The sequence below is a fragment of the Nipponia nippon genome, unplaced genomic scaffold, assembly GCF_047370975.1.
Source record: "Nipponia nippon isolate SJK-2023a ecotype South Korea unplaced genomic scaffold, ASM4737097v1 scaffold_4, whole genome shotgun sequence".
In the NCBI taxonomy this organism is placed as follows: Eukaryota; Metazoa; Chordata; class Aves; order Pelecaniformes; family Threskiornithidae; genus Nipponia; species Nipponia nippon.
This window is the reverse complement of record NW_028262358.1, coordinates 40032765-40048959: the sequence shown is the minus strand read 5'-3', so window position 1 is coordinate 40048959 and position 16195 is coordinate 40032765. Positions and strand designations below refer to the sequence as shown.

Below are 16195 nucleotides of genomic sequence, written 5' to 3'. Positions count from 1 at the left end.
ATCCACAGAAAACAAAATACTTTTTACAACACCCAGACACATGCAATCACCACCACCAAGAGCTCACCCAGCTTCAAACTGTAAGTAGACACACAGGAACAGTCATTTAGATATATGGCAGTAAAAATCTGGTCATGCCTTCAGGCTTTAACGAATAAGGCAACCTCTAACAGATCAGAAATAACCTTTTTCCATGAGTACATTTATCCTGTGATTGTCTAAAAAGTGTAAGATGACTTCCAATAATTTCCTCTGAAGCAAGGGCAGACACAGTCCTCGCCCATCTGGGGTCACTAAGTGACCGTGGCCACATCACAGGACACATGCACTACCCCAGCCACTCCTAACAAGGGCTGTCGAGCTCGTTTATCTGCCTCTCCTTTTTCTCCCCCAGTAAATCCTACCCTGCTCTGAAGTATCTGGTACATGCTATTAGGAGAAACAAAATGCAGTCTGATCCAGTATGGCAATTTTGACAATCCCACAGTAATTAATGCATTTGTATTCCTAGTTTTCACTGTCCTTAAGGATTAGTAGTAGAAACATGATGGAAAGAAGTGTATTACAAATCCCTCTTGTGTATATATGATTAAAAAATCATAAATATTAACACATTAACACATACTATTTACAACTGTGCCAAAACACACAGACTTGTTACATCATTGATATTTCCAAATAGAGGGTGAAATTTTGGAAAGTGTAAAATACAACAAATTATCTGAATAAGTACATATGAAAAAACTAACTCCTGTATTTTAAAATTAATTGTTTTATGAGTTTGAGCATATTGCAAGCTATTTGCTGAAAAACTGTATATGAAATCTGCGACGCTTGTCTTTAAATCACCGTTTCTTCTGCCACAGAGTAAAAGCATTGTATATTTTTCTACTCTATCTATTAGCACCGTTACCATTTCTCCTATTTGTACAGTGAGCTACTCTTTGCTTTTGAAGCTAGTAAAATATCCAAGATTGCGAGGCAGTAGTAGATTCTTTTTACAAGTAAGTTCAGGTGCGGTTTGCATGTGTGATTTATAAAACAAGGCAACGGGAAGATAAAACATCATTCTCTGAACAAGGCACATCACATGGCCAATAGCTAAAGCGAACTGTATCTGGGGCTTTATCTAATTTATGCAGGACTTTACCTAATAATAATAAAAAGTATGAGCAACCTTTTGCTGCATTCCCACAACAGCAACAAAACAGTGGTACAAAGAAAGAGCCAAATGTGATTTTTAACCTCTTTTTACATAAAATCATAAAAAAGCATAAAAGCTGGATTAACTGCCTCCCGAACCCGCATATCACCAGCCGGGTTCTCATCCCCAGCTGGCAAAACTGGCAACTCTTTATTTTTGTTTAAATACCTGGTTTACAGCCAGCCAGACAAGCAAGAGCATCAGAAGGCTTTCATTTAGGCAAAAGGAAAACAGGCTGAAAATAGTGTAAATAAAGCAAAATGCATCTCAACTTATTTTAATATAAAGGTAATAAAATTGTGCATAATGCATTCACAGTAAATACACACAATTATTTTCTTTAAGTCACTTCTGCTCCTCATGGTGTTAAGAAACTCCAGGATTTGTAGACTGTGACAAATCAATGGAAGTGCTGGAGTCCAGCAGCTCCTACGACCGAATCCATACAATTAGGGCAAGCATGCGAACATGTCCATACACGCTGCCCCAGCATTACAGAATCCTTTCCAAACAATTCTTGGATTTGAGGCATTTGTTTTTAATTACACTGAACACAGGTCAAGAAACTTTCAACTCAGTGCTAAAATGAACACGACACACAGCTGCAGGCTTTGTACCTATGAACAATTCAGTCTTTTGCCTACCATGAAGTGGATACATGCTTTTAGAAATGCTGTGAGGACTGAAACTGCTGTCCCTCCAGTATCGGCGGCGTATCCTTGTATATATGGGGTACTGACACCGACACAGGGGAAAGTCTGATCTCTTGGACTTTGTATGCTGCCCTTAAAAGCTGCCTCCATCATCTCCAGCCAATTCTTGTCCCCCCCCATAAGGACCCACAAATCTGTCTTTAAGCGAATACACTGTCCTAACAACCCAGTCCCTTCAAGGTCACAGCAGGACAGGCAGCAGGCCCACCAAAACCATCATCAAGGGCACAAGCTCAACCACTCTGGTACCTGTTGTAAAGTAATATGTTAAGATTTTCTAGGGGTATCACACAGAAGGATCATGGGGAACTCATAAACTACAGAAAGAGTAGCTACACAGAGTACATACTCCAGTCAGGTGCATTTTCATGAAGTGAAGTTACGTGGTTTCTTCCACAAAATTTGTTTAAATAATCAGATCATTTGGATATATGACTTCCCTTCCTTCATCTGTTTCACACACATGGGGTGCCAAAATCCTAAGCCACCCCGTCAAGATCTAGGTGAGGTTTTAGGAGATGAAAGCTCCAGCATGATGTGACTTCAGTGCATGGATAACATTTATAGTCATTCATCCCTGTTTTACACCTCACATCATCACTGTACCCAAGTGACTTCCCAGTGTTGAGTAAAGCAGGAGGTGGGCTGACTGCAGTTCAGTCTGGATGATACCATAGATTATGGGAAATAAAACTCAAAAAATTACCAGCATTTTTATTACTTGAGGGAATCTCACACCATTTGTTTTTAGGGCTCTAGTTCAACAACTGGTTCTTTCAGAGGCAGTGCCAGCTTAACTCACCCTCTTGTTTCTGTTCCCTCACCTTGCCAAAACTGTGCAACACACTACATCAGAGAGTAGACCAGTACTAAGAAAAATAGGAAAAATAAGTTTCACCCTGGGTTATTTTCCACCTGAATCAAGTTTTCAAGCCACTCAATTGCCACATGAACAGTTGTAGTAGCACAAGGGAGAACACCAGGGCAGGCAGCATCAGCTGCGGCACTGCTGCAGAAAGAAATGCTTGTCAAACTCTGCCCCAAAGTTACACACCGAAGTTACACTGACTCTGCCCGTTATTCCTGCACACACCGACAGCTGCAACAGCCGCGCTCGCTTAATGGGAAGATTAAGGGCCTGGTTCTCTTCCCAAGCTGTGCTTCTCTAAAGCACTCCAGCAGTGTAACAGGGTTCCAAAGTGGGCATAAACTCATTGCTGCACTGAAACCACTGCAGTTTTTACAGGTGTTGATGCTCCTCTAAAACGTACGCCTACACCTGCAGTACGAGGGGACAGCCTGGCTTTGTATGGATGCTTTTAAAAAAGCTGCAGAGGTGCTACTGAAGTTTGTATTTTTCCAGGCTTAGATAAATATGCAAGAGGTTAAGTAACACACACACTTTCTAACAAGCAAGAAACATTAGCCAGGCATCTGCTTCCAGGCACATGCAGGTACTTTAGTGCTTTTATGGATGTTTTCGAGGCACTGGACAACACTGTAGTTTTAGCTAAGGGAAAGCTATTTATTTACCTTAGAACTTTCATTTGCATTGTGGTCAAAAGGCAACTGAGATAGCAGGAATAGCCAACTGTAACAAGGGAAAACAAAGTATTCTCTAGTGACTCCACTGTCTCTGCACACTTTGGGGTTTCTGGAGAGTATTATCGGCAGTGACCAAGTGTACGATAGGATAGTGCTTCATACACAGAGCAAAGACCATCCAGCCCTACATACAAAATAAAAAATTCAGTTCACAGCCTGAACTTTGCCTTTGTGATGACTAAGACACCACAAACACACTGCAGGGCTGCTAAGAGTGCAGTAATTCCATTGTGTTTGTCCCTCACACATAACGATTCATTCTGCTGACAAGTAACTACAGATCAGGAAAGAAAAATATTCTTGTATATGCATTTATTGACCAAAAAAGCAATCTTCTAATACTGTTCCTCACTGCTGAAAAGCCCAGTGTCTTGGACTCAAAAATATTAATAAAAGTCATTAGTATCACTGGAAGTTTTCTCTTTCCCAGAAAACAAAATCCATTAAAAAGACTTCTTCCTCTGCTTCACCAGTGGTTGTAGATTTTAATCTTTAGGTTTATCAGTCAATACATCTCCAGATGTCCTTTGCTTTAGGTACGTCACTCCTTTAAGAGCCTAACATACAGTCCACAGAATTTGATGTGCATTTAATTTTTAGGGTGAAAACCAGTGAAAAGATATCTTTTATTATGTCCTTATTGCTTCAGCACCAAGAGCTGAAAGTTTTTTGGGAGGCAGCAGCTTGAGACACATCTGCAGACTCTTATTTACAAGGGCTTGGGGCAGAGACTTAGGAAGCAGGCAATTAAATGAGTCAGCCAAAGAGAAGTCCATACAGACACATGCAATGCTTTTACAAGATTCTGTGAGAATAAATTTTTTTAGGAGGTTAGCCAGCACCATAACAGGTGAAGTCTGTGACCATCTTAAGTCAATCATGTATTTCCCCTTGCCTTCAGTGAAACTAGGATTCTCTGATACTTCACTAATCACAGAATACTGGACAAGGTGTGACTGCCTCGGGGACAAACTGAGCTGAATGTAGAAAATCCCTTAATTCTGTTTTTACAGCATTTTCTTGAAACAAAACATCCCTGATGAGCAGGCTCTGGAATATTTTTGGTTACACAGCAGAAATTCACACAACCAAGAAATGTACTTCCCACAGGCCTCAAAATGGTAGGTAGTTGCTGTAACTTCTGGACTCTGCAAACACAGACAAATTTAGCGATAACCTTGAGCGTGAAAGGCTTCATACAATTCATTGTCAATCTTCTACAGAGGGTTGTCAGCACTGGGTTTTATCTTTAAAAGAACAATATCAAAATATTGGTTTCGTACTTTGTGCTAGATAATCAAGGCAACTTACTGGAAAAGCAATTACATTTTTGACCTAGTTATGGTTTCTCTTAATACATTAGATATAGACTTTCTGATAGGACATTACAAATAGCTTGTTGCTCAATCAATAATTTTGACAGAACAGATGGGAAAATATTTAAACATCTAAACAAACTGTCTGCACACCTATGTTGTGAAAGAAAACTGAGAACTTGGATGCACCAATGTACTGTTAATTTGAGGGGAAAAAACTGTTTTCAATTAACCTTGCAGTTCAGGTGGAGTGTTATGTTCCTTAAGCATTCCTGGTAACCCTTCACACATTTTTATTGCTACAGTTGTTGGTCTGTTAACAAATATTCACCCACGTATTATTCAACAAAAGTTAAAAAGTGTATTTGCTAGAACTTTCTATCAATTGTGGTAACAACTACAACAATGGGAAAGTTTATAATCTAACACTAATGAACACAGGTAATACACATTTCTTTATAGAAACAGACTTCTATCCAAATGTATGAATATCCTTCCTGCAGAAAGGTATGTTTGCCAAGTATGATACAAATTTAGTTACTATAACTGTATCTTGGTATGAACAGTGAACGCATCGCTGCATCAGTTGTAAAAACCCACTTGAATGAATACTCACTGCTTTTATTATACAGAGCTGAAAAGACAAAACATCAAGGTTGTAGATACCCTGGGAAATGGATACCTGAGAATTAAGTCAAGGAAGAAAGTTTTCTATTACTGCTCTAATTTTTGCAGGTAGTTTTTCTCCCTTTTGTATCTGGCTTGCACTGCTGGTCCTACTGCAGACTATCTTCCTAATACATTTTTGTACTAGAGATTTCCCCCATCTTCCCTAGCTTTTTGTTATGTAACCTTAAAAAAAAAAAAAAAAAAAAAAAGGCAAACTGACATTTTTTTCATTTGCTGGCACACATTGTGCTGCATCAGAAATGGAACATTCTGGTATAAATGTGAATTAAGCAAAGCCTCCTAGAGTAAAGACCGTGCAATACTACTCCTACAAGGGACTCTGACCTCAGCAGAATTTAAACTCTTAAAAAAAAAAAAAAAAAGTTAAGCTATTGCATATGAAAAAAGTATGCTAACAAAAGATCGTAAGAAGTCAATGGCAACCTTGGCAATCAAACAAAAACAAAAACCCACCAAAAAACCAAAACAAAACAAAAAAACAAACCACGAAAATAACCACATCACATTAAAAAGACCCCTCAAAAGTAAAACCTATTCAATGGACCAAAAAAAAAAAAACCAACACAGAAAGCTAAAATTACTCTGTTCTAGAATTAACAGACACCTTTCACAGAAGGCGGCAAGTAAAAGCAAAAGATTATTTCAGTCTACAGAAAGATGGCACTTGTCTCATAACTCTACCAACTCTACCGTTGAAAGAAAAACTGCAGACCTGTTCATATCTGTATTAATTATCACTGCAGTAGTCGCCGTAACATACACTGCTATAAGATGCAAGATGTGTAAGAAGTAATAAATAATGATAATACTGTGATATTTCTTTCTGGTTGCTCATTCTTCCTGAAATGATTTTGAATTTTTACCAATGTTAAACAGCATTTGTTCAGCTTTTGTTTCTGCTCCATTCCTCTTGGAAAAACTAAAGGCTTTTGCTGAGATGGAAATAATGTTTGCATTGATTAAATGAAAATTAATGAAAAAAAGCTTCAAGCACGTTATTGAGACAGTCTTTGTAAGAATTGTCATACTTAGTTTTACAAAAAAATGTGCTTTTTATTAGAAAATGGCTCTCTGCTTCAAAGTTCTGGTTTGAATACAACAGTTTATTTATGGGCAGCGTGGAGCTAATCTGTTTTCTAGTCTTTTGTTTGTTTTATTATTTTTGCATATTTGTTACATCTTTCCCCTTGAGAAGTCAGATACTGCATGTGGACAATCAGTTTTTGTGTTTGATGAGATGAACTAGATTGCATGAAAATTCAAATTCTTCTTACTTTATTGGTTATCTGGCTTCAGGAGAAAGTCTAACTCTTGCTCTAATAATTTATCTGTTGTTGCAGCAACTCTTCTGTATGTATAACTGAGCAATACTTTCATATCCCCATCTAAATCCTTGATCTTGGTACTGGTTATTGCCAATAAATGATGTTCTTCTCTGGATACCCTGCCTTGTCCACATTCCATCATGTTCATCTCAGGGCCCTGCTGGCAATGCCAAGCTGACAAAAATGCCCAAATTCAAATCACTACTACTTTTGATGACTTAGGAGCATAAGATGACACAATGTGGTACACTAAAATATATTAAGTTATAACAAAACAGAAAAAAGACCACATTTGAATGTTCATGAGGTGCTAGCATTTCAAGATAAAACAACTTTTTGCATTTCCATTTCCTTTCAATGTAAAAAAATAATTTGGTACTTGGAATTCTAGTGTAAAGAGAAAATTCCATATTGTGAATCTCCCGTAAATCAGAAGGGAAAATATTTCCAGGTATAGATGCTATTCCTCCTCACAGCCCCCACTGGTCCTCACCCAGAAATAAAATGTAGCCAAATATACAACAGACAGCTGTTCAAGAGCACACGCCAACACTAAACCACATTTCCACAGGTAAAATGAATTCTATTGTGCCTCTGCTAAGAATCAGATTACGCATGAAGCATCTAGGTAAACAGAGAGTAAATAAACTTGAACTGCCCTTTTGAAGCCAAAAGAAAATTAGTTAAGCAAAGCACAACAACGTAACTACAGTGTTTGGATACTGAGCAAACTAACTATACTTTCAGGAAAATGAGTAGAAGTTATCAGAAGTTGGGGCTTTTTGGTTTTAAGCAATAGCCAACAACCAAAAGCAAAGCATTCTGCCTCACCAGGAGGCAGTAATATCTCATACTATAGGTTAAGACAAACACCTACTCAAATAAAAAAAGAAAAAATAATCACGGCATCAGTGTTGGTAGAAGACTTAGCAATTAAATATCCATCAGATTAGATACTTTTTATTTTATGGAATAAAATACATCTCATCCCTGAAATTTTTTAAAAAGGAATCTTTTTTTTGTTTATATAACTCAATAGGTAGGAGCGTTAAGACTCCATTAAACTAATGCAAATGAATAAGCAAATTCTTCAATCCTCATAGGAGGGTAGGTCCTTGGATATAGCGGTCCACACATAAAAGATGAAATTTTTCTGTTGATTATACCTTCTCTACTTACTTAGCTTTACATTTGCCTATATGACAAAGAGATAACGCTGCATGTTATAGATTAGCTCTAGTCATACATGTATCCCCATTACACAGGATTCATTTACCATTGTCATAAGAGGGTTAAAATCTTTCTTGTGACATCAGAAGAAAAATGTTATCACAACTTCCAACACTACCAATATGTGACATTAAAGCATGACCCTTTTGACAGCATTCTTTGAGCATGGAACACAACTGATTTGAAAGCATCATTTTAAAAGGAAGAAAGAATACTACTACCACCTTTCCAAGTCTCTGGCTGATAAAAACTAATGTTCTATCCTTGGACAAAACACCACTATATAACATACTTTCCTAAATATACATTGAGAACTCGTAGGTTCCATTTCTTTTTAATCAGTAAAGTTTTTTTGGATGGTTTTTTTTGGTGGGGGGGGCACTCTATTTTGTTCATTCTAACTTGGCGATCAAAGAATTTTTATTTTTACACTATTACAGAAGTGCATTTTTCTAGGTTTCCAAAACCACCTTATTCAACCTTCCCCATCTGTCACCATCTGCTTCTTTTTAGCATGTACTTTTTGTGTGATCACATAAGCATGTGAAAAATAACTAACATTCAGATGATTGTCTGCTGGTACATTTGAGGACTGGGCATAATAAAAGTGAACTGCCAAAACGTACTTAACACTTCTAATTTTGTTGGGTCTTGCATGTAAGCTACATTTGATTTTCAAACTGTTTTACAGTTGGAAAGTTGATCAGGTACTCTAACTCAACAGTAAAACTGAGACTACATAATTAGCTCAGCACTAAAAAGATTATATTCAAAGAGAGGAACAAAACCCAGAAATACATCCACACGAGTTCACACATCCATCTTGACTGAGTCTGTCTGCACAATGTTGCCTGAGGCACAGGATAAGATGCTACAAGCAGCCTACTTCTGGACAGTCACAGCCTGTGTCTTCTCTCCAAGCTACCACAGGACAAGGAATAAAGGACTCTCATAATTACAAGGGTGTATGAAATCTCATGGAAATGCTGGAGAAGCAAAGACACTAAGCCAAGGGTAGAAATGCATAGAAATGCAATGCAGTTCCCTAAAAATGCAACAGATACTGCTTCTAGGTGCAAAGTAACTGGAAATTGCCATCAAGGCACAAAAGCTGAATAGTGGAGGTATCTGTTTCCAGAACTGTATCATGCTTCATCATGGTATTTCTGCTCATAAATGCACTTCTTAAAACAGTTTTAATTTGCAAAGAACAAAACAGTTCTAAAGCTAGAGGAACAAACTTATCTCCCACCCTCTAAAAATACATTAACCTAACTCCAAGAGAATTTCATATATGAAATTCTGTCTTGTTAGAGAACCACTACAGGCCTCACAGGTCTTTAGATAAATCGCTATGAACCAGAATACCAACATATTTATATCAACACAGACAATTTGGTGGAGTGTCTTATTATCCTTTCTCTTAAAAAAGAATTAACAGAAGTGGAGAAAATAAAAAGAAGCCCAATAACAACAGGAACTACCCCTTCCCCTAAGTAAACCCAAAAAGCCACCAACAATCAACCTCCATTAACACTCACCAGATGTAACCAAATATGAGTGAGAACTTTCTCTCTAGAGCATGATGGAAGACCGAGCCTAACATAAAGTTTCTTTTCCACTGTCTGTCTTTACAGTATTGTTCCAACTCTTATAAGTTCATACTTGTCTTAAAGACTTGTGAATGCAGGTGCCATCTTAACAGCTGCTTTCCCTTAATTTGTGCCATTTTCCACAAATTCCCTTTTTCCCTATTTACCTTTTCTATCTGGTAGTTCTAGAGGTGGAAAATAATGGCACATACCTATTATTTCTATAAAAGTTGCATAGAATTTCAAAAAACACATTACTTCGATGCCTCTATTATCTTTAAATTCAAATACATTTAAAGGAAAAGGAGATAAAAAGGAAACTGCATAAGCCACGACAAAAAGTATTCCGTCCTTCAGTTCCTCTATATTCCTACCCAAACAACTCTGCAGCAAGCTCCTCTTCATTTTAAGTTGCTCATCAATTTCTCCTGCCTTTTGTGGCTCTCTGCAAAACGTTCTATTAGTTTGTATTAAGAGAAAATTAACAAAATAACGTAAATGTCTTTAGTCCAAACTCTCTTTCCTGCCCACAGCCACATTTTTCCCCATAAGAAAAAACTTCTCATCTCTGAGCTGTGTTTTCTGGCCTATCAATCTACCTGTGAGATCATTAGATTCATTTCATGAATTCCTTTTATCTCCTGTTAACCTCCCTTGCTACCCTCCTTATTTTACTCAAATTCTTTTCTCTCCCCCATTAAAAAAAAAAAAAAAAAAAAGGTAAAAGAAGAAAAGAAAAAGGCCTTGGCTGTATTGCCCATGCAACTTCATCTTCTCTGTAGTATGATATGCTGGTCTTTTTACATCCTCACCTTAGCTAATCTCTCTCAATTGGCTTCCGTTTATACATGATGTTGGCTACTTTCATCAAGTTCTTTGCAAACAAGCACCTTTGTGCTTTTCCCTACACCCGAAGGAGCTCTTCTGTAACATCCACATTGCAACTTCTATCTGCATTAAAATCCCTGGTTAAAACACTGCTTTGCTATGACGCCTGCAAAAACTGAAAACACCCATTTCCATGCTAGCCTGTCTCAGTGCATTTCAGTGGTTCCCTCTCTGCCTATATATCACTTAGTTTCAACTTGTATCAGATGACCTATGTGGCAGATCATCATATTCTCAGTCCAAAAATTTACCAGACTGCCTTTGGCAAATATCCCAATCCAATACAAGCAAGCATTAAAAGAATGAAATAAATGCATAGCTGCACCAGTCACAAAATGCTTTTTCTGCCTCTACCGCAACAATTTATAATCTGCATATACCACAACATTCTTAGAAAATTAACTTCAATTCCTGTAAATATGGGAAAAGTGTTTCTTCTTGTTATAACCATGCTTGCAGTACAGGGTGCCATGTTTCCCCTTCCTGAAATTCAGCGACTGAACTTTGATGGCCAAGTTCTAGATTTTGGGTCACCCCTATATCAAAGCCATATCCTTCCCAAAAAGAAAAGCTGTAAGAAAGAAATTAAGTGAAAAGTGAGGAAAGACAGCAGTTGCTTCGTGATAAAAGAGTTCTACCTTTCATTTCTCTGAGATAAAACTCAGGGAAATAATTGATTACATGTGATCTCTCTCACTCCCATTTGTAAAAGATAGATCACCAAAAAAATACCAGCCAAACAAGCATTGTGTAACAGATCTTAATATTTCCTTCATCTCCACTGGTCTCATTTTAAAACAAGTTATAAGACATGCAGATTTTCCCATGCCTATGGACAAAGGCTATGAATCTACTCCCGTCTTATTTATTGTCACATACCTTTAGGTGACAGTAATGCATAAACTATATTGAAATGGTCTTGCTATATTTTTTTTTTAAATAAAAGACTACTGTTCTTATAGGAATGCATTCACCCACCTAGTCTGTACTTTTACGCTAATAAAACTTAATGAGGTCCTACCATTTTCCCTGTTATTAGAATACACCTAAATATCATTGATCATCTACATCTATGAAAAGTCATTTGAATGATCATCTATGAAGTCCCTTACAGATTTGTTCATAGCCCAAACATCTTCTGGCCTGTTATTAAAAAGATTAAAAGCTTCAAAATGCGTTTCTGGTATTTAAACTTGTATCTCCTGTGACACCAAAACTTGGTACCACAGTGACTGCCCTACTTAACTAAGACTCTGCACTTAGTCCTAAGAACTCGAACTGAAATGCAGAGAGCCAGAAACTGCAATCTCATATAAGAAATTACCCTTATAAATGATCAGAGCTGCAAGAACTTTTACTTCTCTGCCCAAGTAGCTTCATTTCCTGAATGTTCTATTAAAGAAAGTCTGTAGAGGTCTGTATCTGTATTAGCAGGTCTTTGATCCTTGACGATCAACTGAAAATATCAAAATCCAAACTGCTTTTAAATGTCTCACAGGTATATTTACAAGTACTTTCTCAGTTTTATTCTTTCTTTATTAAGCAAGTGATACTGTCTGGAAAAGACATATGGTCCTGTCCTGCCTTTGCCACTGCAAAACTGCAAAGGAAACATTTTGTGTTTTTTTTCTGAAAAAAATCAAGAATACATCCGTGTTTCCTAAATGGGATCACAATTCAACTTTTTTTCATTGGATCTATGTTTATTCTCTGACACCACAATGATCTCTAATGTGACAGCTTACTTTGAAGGATAACAATGGAAACAGACTCCTAAGAAACAGTATCCCTGAAAAACTACTAAGGAATGAGAAATTATAAAATATTTTCTACCTTTCAAATGAGGAATACCACAAATTCCTAGAGCAGAGTGAAATATTAAGTATTACCACTACTTTTACACACCAAAAAAAAAAAAAAAAAAGTCTTGCATTAGTTCTACTGCAGATAAGGGAATTTCACTATTTATCAGATAACCAAATTATTCTTAAAGGACTATATAATTTCACAAATAAAAAGCTACTTACTTATTCATTAATAATTGTGACCAAAATGTACATCTGTACTGTAAACATATATAAGCCCTGCTATTGGACAGTGGCAACTATTTTATTCCTAGAGGACATATTCATACCCTACCATCTTTTATGCTTGGCACATAACTCTAAGACAAGCACCATCAATGCTATTTTAGTTTTCTTTAAACTGTAGAATACTGGCATTGGATAACAGGGAAGGACTGGGAGAGGACAACAGGCAGGGAATGTACCTGTGGACCACCCAGCTGGAAGCCCTGCAGACCCCTTTAACGGCACAGTGCTTGGTGAAGCCACGCATAAATTCCAGGTGGGTGCTAGGAACGATAAATCAGTGATGGTCCAGAAAAGTAACTCTAGCTCCAACCTGGCAATCTCATTACATTTTTTCCCTGTGGCCCACCATCCATTTGATCTTCGCATGGACACGGACATTTTTCTGGATCTGCCAGATATCAGCACAGTCAGTCTCAGGTCCTATATGAAAGGTCAGGCCCTATCAATGTGAGATGAAAGAGCCTTTTCAACAGAGGGTGGGAAGGACTACTTTGATCTCAGAAACATAAGGTTTGCGGGGAAAACGCAGCAACAGGTATGCTTACTTTCTGATTAATTCTGAAATCACCTTGGGAAATAATTCTGCGTGGATCCACAAGGACACCTTCACCTGAGAGAAGGTCATGCAAGGAGGAAATCCACCTTACCCTGGCTTAGCTACTTCCCTGTTTTCCTGTTGGAAGCAAATGCAATCTAGTTTTTGCAAAAAGATGGAACAGTGAGCAGGACTCTCTGCCTCAAACAACGGTCCAAAAAGCATTTGGAGAACCAAGCTCAAATTCTTGTTTGGAACTGAATCCACAACACTGAATTAATACAAAAGAAAACATTAAGTCAGTTCTCAGGCTAGGTATAGATTCCTGCCAGTGCAAGGTTCCTGGGTCAACTGCTTCCCGGCTGGTAGACAGCAACCTCAGGCTACTTCTGCATGTTACACAGTCCACTGTCCTAGCGTCCTCTACCACCAGCCGACAAGTACATGGGAAACTGAACCAAAAGGCCTGCAGAAGGGATGCACCCATCACAACTGACCTAGATGAAAGAGGAGGACGCAAGGGTATTATTAAAAGGATAAATGCTGAATGGATTTCTCCACATAACTGGAGAATATCTTGCTCCTAAAGAAAGGCTAATAGGTATCTGCCTTTACACTTACCACGACCAGGCAAAACATAAGTATATGTTGCCATTTGTCCTGGGATAAACAAGGAGGCATTCACCGTGGTAACATGATTAAAGTCCACCTGTAACATTAGGTTCTCATGATCTGCAATTTGTCAAAAGGTGGTAAGTCTTTGGCATCTGGTAATGATTTCTGTTGCCTGAACTGCAATGAGAAGTGATTGTTGCGCATTCATTCTCTGACGCATGCACATCAACAGACTGGAGGACCCAGTCTCTTGACAGTCCCTTTATCAGTCAGCTGTCCCAGGTATAAAAATAGATACAATTGCCTCAAGTGAACAACTATCCAGCCAATGCACTGTTAAACACTGTTGTAGGAGCAGAGAGTACGAAGGGAAAGTTTATTTTTTGCAATGCCGTCCATATACTGCCAACTTCACCCTTTTAAATAAGAACATGTGGATAAAGGTGTTGAGTCTTCTTATGCCATATCAGTAACCTGTCTAGGTTGCTTGCTCTAAACCCTTAATTGCTGAGGTAAAAGGGAATGAGTTCTGTGGTTCCCAGGGTTAATGAAAAGTCAATTTCCTTCAAGACAGATTTGCACAGGGTGGGTCTCCAAAAATACTCATAATGGGAGGTGGAGGAGAGGAGTGGGACTGCTAGAGAACAGAAAGGCAAACTGGATCAAGTAACTTGTGGTAAGTGTCTAAAACCCAGAATGATCCCTTGCCAAGTTTGATGGAAGAGAGCTAACATGTTTCCAAAAGCGAGAGATGGAGAAGCAGATGAAAGCAACTGAATGGGATATTTGCACTCTTTGAGAATGTTTTCAAGACTGCTGACAAGAAGACAATGAGGGGGTAAGAGCTGGCAATGACACCTGTAGTCTATGCCAGTGATGACAGTATCATCCCTTGTGTTCTTGTTGCTGGAACAGATTCTGGGTGTGGAACAGAAGGAAAGTGGCCACTGTACCAAGCCAAACAGGCGGATCTGCAGCTTCTTCTAAGTAGCCATAAAAGATTCAAAGCAGGATAAGAATAGTTCTGGAATCCTTAACTGTAGATAACTGCTGACTGTCCCTGCACTAAACGCAAACGAGATGTCAGAAATTGCCAAACAGGAGAGCAACAATCTGCATCCAAGTCCTCCTTGGAATCTATGGGATGGGATTCTGCAAAGGAGACCAGGTATCAGTGAGTTTGTCTTCATAGCTAGAGCAGCTGTTGACTCACCAAACAGCTGAAGTGAACACACTTAACCAACCAAAATTATTTAGGTACTTCAAACCTGCAGTGTGAGAGCATGACTGCTCAGATTTCTCTTCACTGCTGAAAGAATCAAGGAAGATGGAACCAGATGGATGAAGAGAAAGTTACTGGCTCCTAAGAATACTGATACTCCCTTTATAGTTGGAGAAAAAGAATGTATCAAAAGATCTTGCTATGATCCAAAATGGTTTCATTAACTCTACATACCATATGAACTTACAACCAACTATTAGCAGTTTCAATTTCCTCCCTGAGTGCAAATTGGAGGAGACTTCAAATTTGCTTTAAGAGGTTTAGAAAGACTCTCAAACCCACAAACCTAAAACCTTCATTTCCAGACAGCAGTATCCAGAAGGTGATGTGTACCAGTTTCCTTGACATCCCTTAATTGTAAGGTTCAGAATAAAAAATGAAAGGCAATCTAAACTTGCTTATTGAAATAGGCTCCAGTGCTTGTTGCTGCTACTCAGGATTCAATACTTCTGAAAATAAGAGGATAAAGAGCTATGCTGAATCAGTGCCTCCTCACCTCCTCCCTTCAAACTAAGGCACATCCTTCTTCAAAGATGATACGTAATAGAGACTTTCTAGTGGTGCTGAGTTGCTGCAAGAGGTGGGGAATCCCTTGAAGAATCCTTCTTAAAACAAATGGTAGGACTGAAGGGCCTTGTAAAGCCCTTTAGGTTGACTAGAAAGTTGTCTCAGTATCAGGTGTGTACTATGTCAATTAGCAATTTCGAATGCTGACAAGAATGGAAATAAGGGCTAATTCAGCATGCACAGAATCCTTGGCATTAAGTAAAAAAATAATGCTGTCTTTCATGTCAATACTGGAGTTGCATTTGGCAACCCCAAGGGAGAGGCAGAACAACATTTCTGAGCACCACAATCAGTACTGTTGACTGAAGCCAGACAGGAAAAAACCACAATTTTGGGAGTGCTTCCCTTGCTTTTTTTCAGTAGGCATCGGTGGCAGAGCTGTCAGCACTAATACTGGAGCAGACCATTTGGGTGACTTGAGCTTCCACAAGAGATTCTCAAGCGGCCAAACCAGAGCTGCAAAGGGAATCAAAACATCCTCGTGTCCATCTTTTTATCAGTCCTCAAGAAGTGTGATGTTTGGCACGCCGAGTGCTAGCT

The 16195-nt window shown here is 38.4% G+C and overlaps 1 protein-coding gene across 3 annotated transcripts in view; it reads right to left on the bottom strand.

Annotated features, from left to right (window-relative positions):
* AKT3 (AKT serine/threonine kinase 3) overlaps positions 1 to 16195 on the bottom strand; it is a 155031-nt gene that overhangs the window by 19653 nt on the left and 119183 nt on the right. The gene's annotated exons all lie outside the window — the stretch shown is intronic.